The sequence below is a fragment of the Nelumbo nucifera genome, chromosome 3 (assembly GCF_055504915.1).
Source record: "Nelumbo nucifera cultivar China Antique chromosome 3, China Antique-T2T, whole genome shotgun sequence".
Lineage (NCBI taxonomy): Eukaryota > Viridiplantae > Streptophyta > Magnoliopsida > Proteales > Nelumbonaceae > Nelumbo > Nelumbo nucifera.
In genome coordinates, this window is record NC_142651.1 from 3,293,193 (window position 1) to 3,305,549 (window position 12,357).

Here is a 12,357-nt window from a genome sequence, read left to right on the forward strand (position 1 = left end):
TAAAAATAAGAACAAATAACAGGCCCATTAAGTGAGGCCCATCAACATAAAATAAAAGATAAAATAAAGGATATCACATAAGAGGCTGTTAGGGCCCATTCGGCCCAGTCTCTTTACACTCCCCCTCAAGCTGAGCATAGATGTCAATCATGCCCAGCTTGCTTATATAGTGTGTCAATTTCCCCCTCGGAACTCCCTTGGTCAAGATATCAGCCAGTTGCTCTTCTGATGTGATAAATGGTAAACAAACTTCTCCTGAAGAGACTCTTTCTCTTATGAAATGCCTATCAACCTCAATGTGCTTAGTTCTGTCATGTTGAACAGGATTATGCGCAATGTTGATAGCAGCTTGGTTGTCACAATAGAGCATCGTTGGTTTCTCATAGTCCACCCCCAATTCCTCTAGAAGGGATCGTAGCCATAGTAATTCTGACACACCATGAGCCATTGCCCTGTATTCTGCTTCAGCTGAGGATCTAGCAACTACTGATTGTTTCTTACTCCTCCAAGACACAATATTCCCAGCAACCAGAGCACAATAACCAGAGGTGGACCTTCTGTCATCAATACATCCTGCCCAATCTGCATCAGTAAAGGCTTCCAGCTTCATGTGACCATGCTTAGCAAACATAATACTTTTCCCTGGAGTACATTTCAAGTAGCACAGAACCCTTTCTGCAGCAGCTAGATGAGTATCTCTGGGAGAATGCATAAACTGATTAATAACACTTACTGCATAGGAAATATCTGGCCGAGTCATGCAAAGGTATAACAACTTCCCAAGTAGTCTCTGAAACACTCCCTTATCAGGCAAAGGTTCACCGTCTGTGGCAGAAATCTTATGATTAGGATGAATGGGAGTGGAGATGGGTTTAGCGCCAAGTTTACCGGTTTTAGCAAGAAGATCAAGGACATATTTGCGCTGAGATATGAAGATACCATCCTTAGATTAAGCAACTTCAATGCCCAAGAAATACCGAAGATCTCCCAAATCTTTGATTTCAAATTCAGAGTTGAGAAATCCTTTTAGTTTGCTAGCTACATTCAGTTTCTGTGAGTAGGTCTCAGTTATTATGTCCCATATCTCCTTGGCCGAAGACATCCAGAGATAGTGCTGGTTTATATGGGGTTGCGTAGAGTTAACCAACCATCCTATAACAGTGTAGTTCTCTTGCATCCATTTTTCAAATTCAAGGTCTGTCTCTTCGGGTTTCACCTTACTGCCTGTGTGATACCCGAGTTTTCCTCTACTACAAACATAGATTTTTATAGACTGTGCCCAAGCAAGATAGTTCGTCCCTGTAAAGATACTAGGCCGAATGGGACCTAACAGCCTCTTATGTGATATCCTTTATTTTATCTTTTATTTTATGTTGATGGGCCTCACTTAATGGGTCTGTTATTTGTTCTTATTTTTATTTTCTTTATGTAACTGCCAAGCTGGCCGCCCACTTAAGGGTATACTTGTCATCATCAATTTGTTTTAGAGATTAATAAAAAATAGGGTTAGAGGAGAAGGAAGAATCATTCGACTTCTTCCTCTCTTACCTCTTCTCTTCGACATACACAGCTCTTGCACTATCATTCAGATCTGATTTGTACTGTTAATCACTGTTTTAAACCTGATATTAGAGGACTGATTCACATCTTGGTATCAGAGCGGGTTCAGTTCCTCTTTCTTTCTTTTTTCTTTGTTCCTGTACACTCTAAAATCAAGAGAGTGTATGGAGAGATGGGTTCTCTATAGTATAGAGAATCACTTGCCTAGTTGGTAGAAGGGTTTGGAGAGTTCAGTTCTGGCCAGATTTCGCCAAGAAGTGATGCTGTCTTGCTGCTGCCCGAAACCCTAGCCGACTAGAGATTTTCGAGTTACCAGGAAAGGTGAAGCTTGGGTGTGGCGCTCTGTGCTTGGAAGGTGTCTTGTGACTACTAAAGGAGGGCGGTTCAGGTTTGGAAGAGTTTGGGTTACTCTGGTAGGTGCGGCAGTGTCTTCTTTCTCCCGCCCATCTGCTGGACGGAGCAAAACCCTAGCTTTTCAAGCACCCAAGTTCTGGTTTGACTTCAAGTAAGTTCACATAGTCAAAATTTTCTGTTCTTTGATTTTCGTTTGATTAATGAAGACATATGGAAGTGAGTTCAATCTGGTTCTAGCTTCTGGACCTGCTCTAGTAGATTCCGTTTTGACGGGTGTTACCACATTTAAGCTAGATGGGACGAACTATCTTGCTTGGGCACAAGGTGAAACCCGAAGAGACAAACCCTGAATTTGAAAGATGAATGCAAGAGAACTATACTGTTATAGGATGGTTAGTCAACTCTATGCAACCTCATATAAGCCAGCACTACCTCTGGATGTCTTCGGCTAAGGAGATATGGGACAGTGTAACTGAGATCTATTCACAGAAACTGAATGTAGCCAGAGCATACAAATTGAAAAGTGATGTGAAGAACCTGAGACAGGGGGAGAAGAGTGTGGCAATCTACTACTCCATACTAAGTCCCTATGGCAGGAAATTGATGTTATGGAAACAATGGTATGGGAGAGTAAAAAGGATGCTGAAATGTATAGAAAGCTAGTGGAGAGAAATAGGGTGTTTGAGTTTCTCACTGGACTCAACCCTGAGTTTGATATTATCAGACAGAACATTTTGGCCAGGGATGAAGTTACTCTTTCACAGGCATATGCTATGATAAGTAGTGAGGAGAGTAGGCGGCATGTGCAGTTGCAGAGTCCATCTACGAACATTTTGCACATGCGGGAATGAAACCGAAGGGCCCTATTGAGAAAAGAGAGCAGTTGTGTGAATATTGCAAGAAACCACGGCATACAAAGGACACCTGCTGGAAGCTTCATCCTGAACTTCTTCCCGATAGGTTTAAGAACAATAATAACCCTAAGAAGGGCAGTCAAGTGGGAAAATCCAAGACTGCTAATGCTGCTACAGTGCCTGAGGGGGGAAGTAAGGAAAGTGAAGAAAAATCAACTATTGAGCAATTGACTGCAATGAAGCTGGATTTTGAGAAGTATGAGAGACTCCTAAATCACCTTGAAGCTACGGTTTCTTCAACTCACCCTTCTAACAGTACATCATCTTCATTGGCTTTTGCTCACTCAGGTACATATGCCTCGGCAAATCATGCTTCAGTTTCAGGTAATCATAAACTCCCTTGGATTATAGATTCCGGTGCATCAGACCATATGACCAGCCTATCTAACCTTTTTTGTTCATACCATCTCCTCTCTGGGAAAGAGAAAATATCCCTGGCCGATGGGTCACTTGCCCCCATCTCTGGTAAAGGAGATATAAAGACCTCTGACACTCTGTTCTTATCTTCTGTTCTCCATGTTCCTAAGCTTAACACAAACCTTTTATCTGTTAGTAGCCTAACAAAGTCCATGAACTGCAACATAACCTTCTTTCCCACTCATTGTGTTTTTCAGGACATGCAGTCTCAGAGGACGATTGGGAGTGGCCATGAGGCGAACGGAATATACCTGCTGGACACACCAGATCAAGCCTTGGGATCACCTCATGGAGTTGCTTTAGAGTCAGTTGTGTCAGAGTCTGTTAACAAAATTTTGTTATGTCATTTTTGGTTTGGTCATTTGTCTTTTTCTGCTTTAAGTCATCTGTTCCCAGATATGTTTAAAGGAGTGTCTTTATCTAGTCTTCATTGTGAGTCATGTGAGCTAGCAAAGCATTGTAGACATTCCTATTCAATCAGTAATAAAAGATCTCTTTCTCCTTTCCATATTGTTCACTCTGATGTGTGGGGGTCATATCACATGCTAACCATGGGGGGCTACAGGTATTTTATCTTTTTTATTGATGATTATTCTCATTATACTTGGGTTTATCTCATGAAATCCTGGGATGAAGTACTAATCATTGTGAAAAATTTTCATGAACTCATCCTCACCCAGTTTAATACCCGTATCAAAATATTCCGCTCTAACAATGCTAAGGAGTATTTTGAGAAAACCCTCTCCACCTATCTTGAAACTTTTGGGGTTATTCATCAAAGCTCTTGTTCCTATACTCCACAACAAAACGGGGTGGCGGAAAGAAAGAACAGACATGTGGTTGAGGTTGCCAGATCCCTTTTATTTGCATCCCATGTTCCTGTAAGGTTTTGGGGAGATGTTATTCATACTGCTACCTACCTAATCAACCGTATGCCCTCCAGGGTCCTTGGCTTTAAAACCCCCTTCAGTCTTCTCTTCTCGGATGAGGATCTCTTTTCTCTCCCTCTCCGTGTATTTGGGAGTACTTGTTATGTGCATATTCATAGTCACCAAAGGCATAAATTTGAACCTAAAGCTCATAAGTGTGTGTTTCTGGGATATGCTTCTACACAAAAGGGTTATTGTTGTTTTGATCCAGTTTGTGGCACCCGCTTTGTATCTCGGGATGTCACCTTTGCAGAGTTGACTCCTTTCTTTAGTGTTCCTCCTGAGGGGGAGAAATCTGATGAACCCTTTGCTATGTCTCCAGCTGTTCCTCTTCCCATCCCTTGTGAGTCTGATCATGGGGTGTCCACCTCTTCCACTGGACCCACCCCTGATCCTCCTCTTGCTTCTGCTCCTACTCTCCAAAGGTGTTACCAAAGGCGGAGATTCAGACATATGCATGTTGTTTCCACTCCTTCAGAAGAGCATCTGGCCACTCCCACAGTTCCTGAGGAAACAGGTCAACCCTCTATTGACCCACCTTCGACCGTCCCTGACCTTGACCTTCCTATTGCTCTTCGCAAGGGCAAGTGGAAGTGTACATCCCATTGCATCTCCAAACATTTATCTTACAACCTTCTCTCTCCTTCCTACTACTCCTTTCTTGCTTCTGTCTCTTCACATGTGATACCCAGGTCTGTACCGGAAGCATTGTCTCAACCTGAATGGAGGGATGCTATGATGACTGAACTTGAAGCATTACATAAGAACCATACCTGGGATGTTGTGGACTTGCCGGAAAGGAAGGAACCAGTGGGGTGTAAATGGGTGTTTACCATTAAATATCACTCTGATGGCTCGGTTGAGAGGTATAAGGCTAGGTTGATTGCCAAGGGTTACACCCAAATGTATGGCATTGACTATCTTGAGACTTTTGCTCCTGTAGCTAAGATGACTTCAGTTAGGGTCTTGCTTTCTCTAGCAGCTACCTTTGACTGCCCCCTACACCAGTTTGATGTTAAAAATGCTTTCTTGAATGGAGATCTGCATGAAGAGGTCTATATGTCTCTACCTCCAGGAGTGTATGGGAAAGAAATGAAAGGTAAGGTGTTTAAACTACACAAATCCCTTTATGGTCTCAAACAATCTCCTCGGGCTTGGTTTGAGAGATTTCGGGCTGCTCTTGTCTCCTTTGGCTACATTCAAACACAATCTGATCATACACTGTTCTTGAAGAGAAATGACTCTCTGGTGACCTTCTTGGTTGTTTATGTTGATGATATTGTGGTCACGGGTAATGACATTGAAGAGGCCAGTAAACTAAAAGTATTTCTCCACTTTGAATTTGAAATCAAAGACTTGGGAGATCTTCGGTATTCTTGGGCATTGAAGTTGCTCGATCTAAGGATGGTATCTTCATATCTCAGCGCAAATATGTCCTTGATCTTCTTGCTAAAACCGGTAAACTTGGCGCTAAACCCATCTCCACTCCCATTCATCCTAATCATAAGATTTCTGCCACAGACGGTGAACCTTTGCCTGATAAGGGAGTGTTTCAGAGACTACTTGGGAAGTTGTTATACCTTTGCATGACTCGGCCAGATATTTCCTATGCAGTAAGTGTTATTAGTCAGTTTATGCATTCTCCCAGAGATACTCATCTAGCTGCTGCAGAAAGGGTTCTGTGCTACTTGAAATGTACTCCAGGGAAAAGTATTATGTTTGCTAAGCATGGTCACATGAAGCTGGAAGCCTTTACTGATGCAGATTGGGCAGGATGTATTGATGACAGAAGGTCCACCTCTGGTTATTGTGCTCTGGTTGCTGGGAATATTGTGTCTTGGAGGAGTAAGAAACAATCAGTAGTTGCTAGATCCTCAGCTGAAGCAGAATACAGGGCAATGGCTCATGGTGTGTCAGAATTACTATGGCTACGATCCCTTCTAGAGGAATTGGGGGTGGACTATGAGAAACCAACGATGCTCTATTGTGACAACCAAGCTGCTATCAACATTGCGCATAATCCTGTTCAACATGACAGAACTAAGCACATTGAGGTTGATAGGCATTTCATAAGAGAAAGAGTCTCTTCAGGAGAAGTTTGTTTACCATTTATCACATCAGAAGAGCAACTGGCTGATATCTTGACCAAGGGAGTTCCGAGGGGGAAATTGACACACTATATAAGCAAGCTGGGCATGATTGACATCTATGCTCAGCTTGAGGGGGAGTGTAAAGAGACTGGGCCAAATGGGCCCTAACAACCTCTTATGTGATATGCTTTATTTTATCTTTTATTTTATGTTGATGGGCCTCACTTAATGGGCCTGTTATTTGTTCTTATTTTTATTTTCTTTATGTAACTGCCAAGCTGGCCGCCCACTTAAGGGTATAGTTGTCATCATCAATTTGTTTTAGAGATTAATAAAAAATAGGGTTAGAGGAGAAGGAAGACTCATTCAACTTCTTCCTCTCTTACCTCTTCTCTTCGACATACACAGCTCTTGCACTATCATTCAGATCTGATTTGTACTGTTAATCACTGTTTTAAACCTGATATTAGAGGATTGATTCACATCTGTCCCATCTAGCTTAATTGTGGTCACACCAGTCAAAACAAAATCTATTGAGGCGGGTCCAGAAACCGACACCTGCTTGAACTCACTTCCATATGTCTCCATTAATCAAACGGAAATCAAAGAACAAAAAATTTTGACTATGTAAACTTACTTGAAGCCAAACCAGAACTTGGGTGCTTGAAAAACTAGGGTTTTGCTCCGTCCAGCAGATGGGAGGAAGAGAGAAGATGCTGCCGCACCTACCAGACTAACCCAAACTCTTCCAAACCTGAACCGCCCTCCTTTAGCAGTCACAAGACACCTTCCAAGCGCAGAGCGCCACACCCGATCTTCACCTTTCCTAGTAACCTCGAAAATATCTAGTCGGCTAGGGTTTCGAGCAGCAGCAGAACAACAACACTTCTTGGCAAAATCTAGCCAGAACTAAACTCTCCAAACCCTTCTACCAACTTGGCAAGTGATTCTCTATACTATAGAGAACCTATCTCTCCATACACTTTCTTGATTTTAGAGTGTACAAGAACGAAGAAAAAGAAGGAAGAGGAATTAAACCTGCTCTGATACCAAGATGTAAATCAGTCCTCTAATATCAAGTTTAAATTCAGTGATTAGCAGAATAAAACAGATCTGAATAACTGTATAAGAGAAGAAGATGGCAAAGAGAAGAGGTAAGAGAAGGAGTCGAATTAATTCTCCATTCTCCTCTAACCCTATTTTATTAAGATCTAAAAAATTAATGATGACAAGTATGCCCTTAAGTGGACGGTCAGTGTTATGGACGCCTTCCTCGGGAAGACGTACCATCGCCGCCGGCGGCAACAGGCCCCGGGCCCACCGCCAGCAGCAGCAAGGATTCAGTGATGCTCATTCTACCCAGTTCGGCAACAACAACCTTATCTAGATTAGATTAGCTCATTTTGCTTGTTCTTATCTTATTGTTCTTATCTCTTATCTTATCTTGTTAATAGCTTATCAGATTAGGATTAGCTTAGTTTATCTTATCTTGTTAGTAGCTTATCAGATTAGGATTAGCTTATCTTATCCTTAGCAAGATAGAACTGGAAGTCTCCCTATTCAGCAAGGAGACTCCCTTTGATTAGGACTCTTGTAATCTCCTATTTAAGGAGACCCCATTATTGAATGAGATATCAAATTATTCAGTCAAGAGTGAGTTAGGAGAGTTGGTGATCTCTTGGACAAATCACCGAAGGCGCCAAGATAGGTTCATCACGAGCAGGAAGGAACAAGGGAAAACAGGAGGTTTTCCCCGTGGACCGACCCGTGACGAGATCCTATTCCCGGGCCCTCAACAACCGGCTTGGCAGTTACATAAAGGAAATAAACAAGAATAAATAACAGGCCCATTAAGTGTGGCTTATCAACATAAAATAAAAGATATTACAAGAGAGGCTGTTAGGGCCCATTCAGCCCAGTCTCTTTACACTTAATAAAATGAGACTTTTGTTTCTCAGACTTCTTATTACAATTATTGCTTATGGGAGTTAAAGAAATGAGGTGGGAGTTAAAAAGAAGAGCCTGGGAGACATAATCTTCAAAGAAGAACTAAGTTGGAGACAGAAATCTAGACACAAATGGGTGAAGGAAGGAAATAGGAATACAAAATTTTTCCATGCAATAGCCAATGGAAAAAGAAAGAAAAACACCATATCTAAGCTGGTTGTTGATGGGACAGTTTTAACACAATAACAAGAGATTGCCGGGGCTTTTGTTGAACACTTAAAATCCATCTTTAGAAAGCTTCTGCTGAAGAGATTAAGGGTTGAAGGGTTGGATTGGCCTAAGCTCCCTAATGAGTTGATGTTGTGGCTAGAAAGAGTGTTTGACTTGGAAGAAATCAGGGAAGCCATTTTCTCTATGGATAGATCCAAAGTCTCGGGCTCTGATGGCTTCACGATGGCCTTTTATCAAGTTTGTTGGGAGATAATTAAGGCTGACATTCAAGCAGTGTTCTTGGAATTCTTTGAAAGAGGTGTGATAAACCTAGGCTTGAATTCTACTTTTATTGCTTTAATACCGAAGAAGTTTAGGGCTTCTCATCCTAAAGAGTTCAGACCCATCAGTTTGGTTAACAGCCTCTACAAGATCATTGCTAAGGTGTTATCCAGAAGAATTAGAGAGGTGCTCCCCTCGATCATCTCCCATAACCAAGGTGCCTTCGTGACGAATAGACAAATTATGGACCAAATCTTAATTGCATATGAGAGTGTGGAAGACTACAAAAGTAGAGGTGAGAAAGGGCTAGTGTGTAAGTTGGATTTGGAGAAGGCATATGATCTGGTTGATTGGTCTCTGTTGTTGGAAGTGCTAGAGTCTTGTGGTTTTGGGCAGAGGTGGTGCAAGTGGATTAAAGGGTGCATTAGGACTTGTCATTATTCTGTGTTAGTAAATGGCAGGTGGTGGATCACTTTCCAGTTGTGCGGGGTATTAGGCAAGGGGACCCTCTCTCCCCTTTTCTCTTTACCCTAATTGCTGAAGTGCTAGGGAGGCTTATTGAGAGGTCAGGCTCTAGAAATCTGATAAGTGGTTGGAGAGTGGGGAGGAATAGGGTTCCGGTCACTCACCTACAATTTGCAGATGACACAATTCTGTTTTGTGATGGAGAGGAGATTAGCTGGGTGTGCAATATGAAGATGGGGATTAGGGTGTTTGAACAAATGACCAACCTCAAGGTAAATCTGGGTAAGAGCTGTGTGATTGGTATTAATATGAGTGAGGGAGAGGTGGAGGAAAGGGCTCGAGTGTTAGGATGTGAGATAGCTCATTGGCCACTGAAGTACTTAGGGTTTCCTTTGGGAGACAATCCTAGAAAAAGGAGCTTTTGGAATCCGGTGATTGACAGGTTCACTAAAAGGCTAGCTTCCTGGAAGAATAACTACTTGTCTTTGGGGGGCAAGATAACACTGATTAAGTCAACTTTGGCAAACCTTCTAGTATATTTCTTGTTGGTGTTTAGAATCCCAGAAGGAGTTTGTAGGGAGTTGGAAAAATTAATGAGGAACTTTTTATGGGAACCTGGGGAGGAGAGAAAGGACCATAGAGTTAGGTGGGATCTAGTTACAAGACCTATAAGTGAAGGGGGAATGGGGCTTGGAAATCTGCGGAAGAAGAATGAAGCTCTTTTAGGGAAATGGTTATGGAGATGGTCCAAAGAAAAAGAAAATTTGTGGGCTAAAATAATCCTAAGTATTCATGGGCGAGAGGCAGATGGTTGGGATCTGGGATTATCATCTAGGGCTTCAAGAGCCTTCCCTTGGAAGTCGATTCATGTTGTCCTGCAGTCTTTTCTTCCATTTATCAGGTACGATCTTGGTTCTGGTTTGTCTGTACTTTTTTGGGAACACACTTGGGTGGGGGATTTTCCCTTGAAAGAGCAGTTTCTCTCGTTGCTTGCTCTGTCTAGGTTTAAAAATGAACCAGTAGCAGCATTTGCTAACTTGTCTAATTCCGCTACTGGTTGGAACTTGGGTCTCAGAAGGGCTCTCAGAGATTCTGAATTGGAACCCATTTCGAATCTGCTTAAAATCTTGGATGAGGTAGTCCTTGAACCTTCCATTGTGGACTCCAGGGTGTGGTCTCTTGTTCCCTTGGGTATCTTCTCCTGCTCCTCCTTCTTCAAAGCATTGACACAGTCTAGTCCGGTACGTGGGCCTCCTTTTCCAGTCCGGGAAGTTTGGGGTAGCCCCATCCCTCCCAGGGTAGGTGCTTTTTGTTGGGAAGCAATCCTAGAAAAGTGTAACACTTGTGACCTACTTCAAAAGAAAAGGCCTAATTGGTGTTTATCCCTACACTGGTGCATCTTATGTAAGAAGAATGGTGAAAGCTGTTATCACTTGTTTGTCTCTTGCCCTTTTGTTTCAAATATTTGGTGTTGGTTCTTTTCTTTATTTGGTTGCAGGTGGCCCTCCCCTTCAAGTGTGCAAAGCTTGTTCAGCTCCACTCCTAAAGAAGAGAGGTAAAATTTTGTAGAGATGCGCTAGAGCTGCTGTTTGTTGGACGGTTTGGGAAGAAAGAAATCAAAGATTATTTCATGAAAAAGAGAAAAACAGGGAAGCCCTCATAGAACTTGTATATGTCAGGGTGGCTCATTGGGTCAAGTCTTTGAAGCTTTTTGAAGCCTGTTCAGTAGGAGACATCATTAGAAATTGGGAAGTGGCTCGGTCAGATCCTATGTCTAGTGATATCAGACCTGTTTGGACTCCACCAGACTTGGGTTTCATCAAATTGAATTTTGATGGTAGTAGTGAAGGAAATCCAGGCCCTTCAGGCATAGGTGGTATTTTCAGGAACGAAGAAGGGCGAATTATTGCTATGTTCTTAGGACCTATAGGCTGGGGGGATTCTCTGAGAGCTGAAATCCTAGCAGTTGTAGAAGGAGTCAAAAGGGCTAAGCAGCTGAATATTAGCAAGTTGCTGGTGGAAGGTGACTCCCAACTGACTGTTAGATGGTTGTAAATGGAAGACTCCAGCATGTGGAAGTTCTCAAATGAAAGAAAGAAAATCAAGCAACTAACTCAGAACATGACTATAAGGTTTCAATGGGCTAAGAGGAGTACCAACTCCATGGCTGACTCCTTGGCTAAACAGGGGGTGGGAAGATCTAATTTGCTTTGGGCTATTCTGTAATATGTTTTTTTCGGGTTTGAAAGGGAGGGTTAAGACATTTTACCCCTCCTTTCTGGTTGTATCTTACATATCTCTTTTAATAAAAGTGCTGTTATTGATAAAAAAAAAATTACAATTATCATTTTATATGACTAGAACACCCCCAAGTAATATCGTAGGGCATCTAATTGACCTAATTCCTTATAGACATGAAACATATCAACCATGGGTGAGCCTAGGCGACTCACTTGCGTGGTTGACATATGGATGGTTAGCATGAAGATATGGTGATATCTTAGCCATTGGGGCGATACTCTAGATTACCATGAGGGAGTACTGGGATACACATTGATATGATTCAGTTTTAATTGATTCATTAAAGGAATTGTTTCACTATCAATTGCATGAACCACTCAAGTGCAAAGGATTTTCTATCCTTTGGACCTAAGGAGTTCTCAAGGCTATAGGGTCATACTTAGCTACTTTGATATACCATGGATGAAGCAACTTACATGAATAGCATATTCCATATGCTTGGTAGCTAGGATTGATTAGGACTTTGGGAATGTTAGAAAAGAATCTATACCCTTAGAATTAGACTGGATTCATTGCCAAGACTCTTGACTGATGTGGATACTTGCCAAGAATCATAGTTGGACTAGGACTTTGATAGAGGAATCCCAATTAGACTGGACTCCTTTATAAGTTCCTTGATAACACTGGGATGCGTATTGCAAGATTCTTGGTTGAACTATGACTCTTGGTAAGGAATCCTAGTTACATTAGGACTCTAGTATTCTGCCTCTCGGTGATTCTGGAGTGAATATAGGAATCTTTGTTGCACTAGAACTCTAGAGAAACTTTCATAGGGCTTGCCTCGGAGTATCATGATCAGATTAAGATCTCATTACAACCGGGTGTATTTTTCAGTGTATTGCTTTAAAAGAGTTTTAAACCTTACTTATTATTGTATTTAAATATTTA

The 12,357-nt window shown here is 41.9% G+C and overlaps 1 protein-coding gene across 1 annotated transcript in view; it reads left to right on the forward strand.

Moving 5' to 3' along the window:
• Positions 1 to 12,357, forward strand: part of LOC104592823 (catalytic/ hydrolase) — a 31,945-nt gene that overhangs the window by 17,538 nt on the left and 2,050 nt on the right. The window lies entirely within an intron of this gene.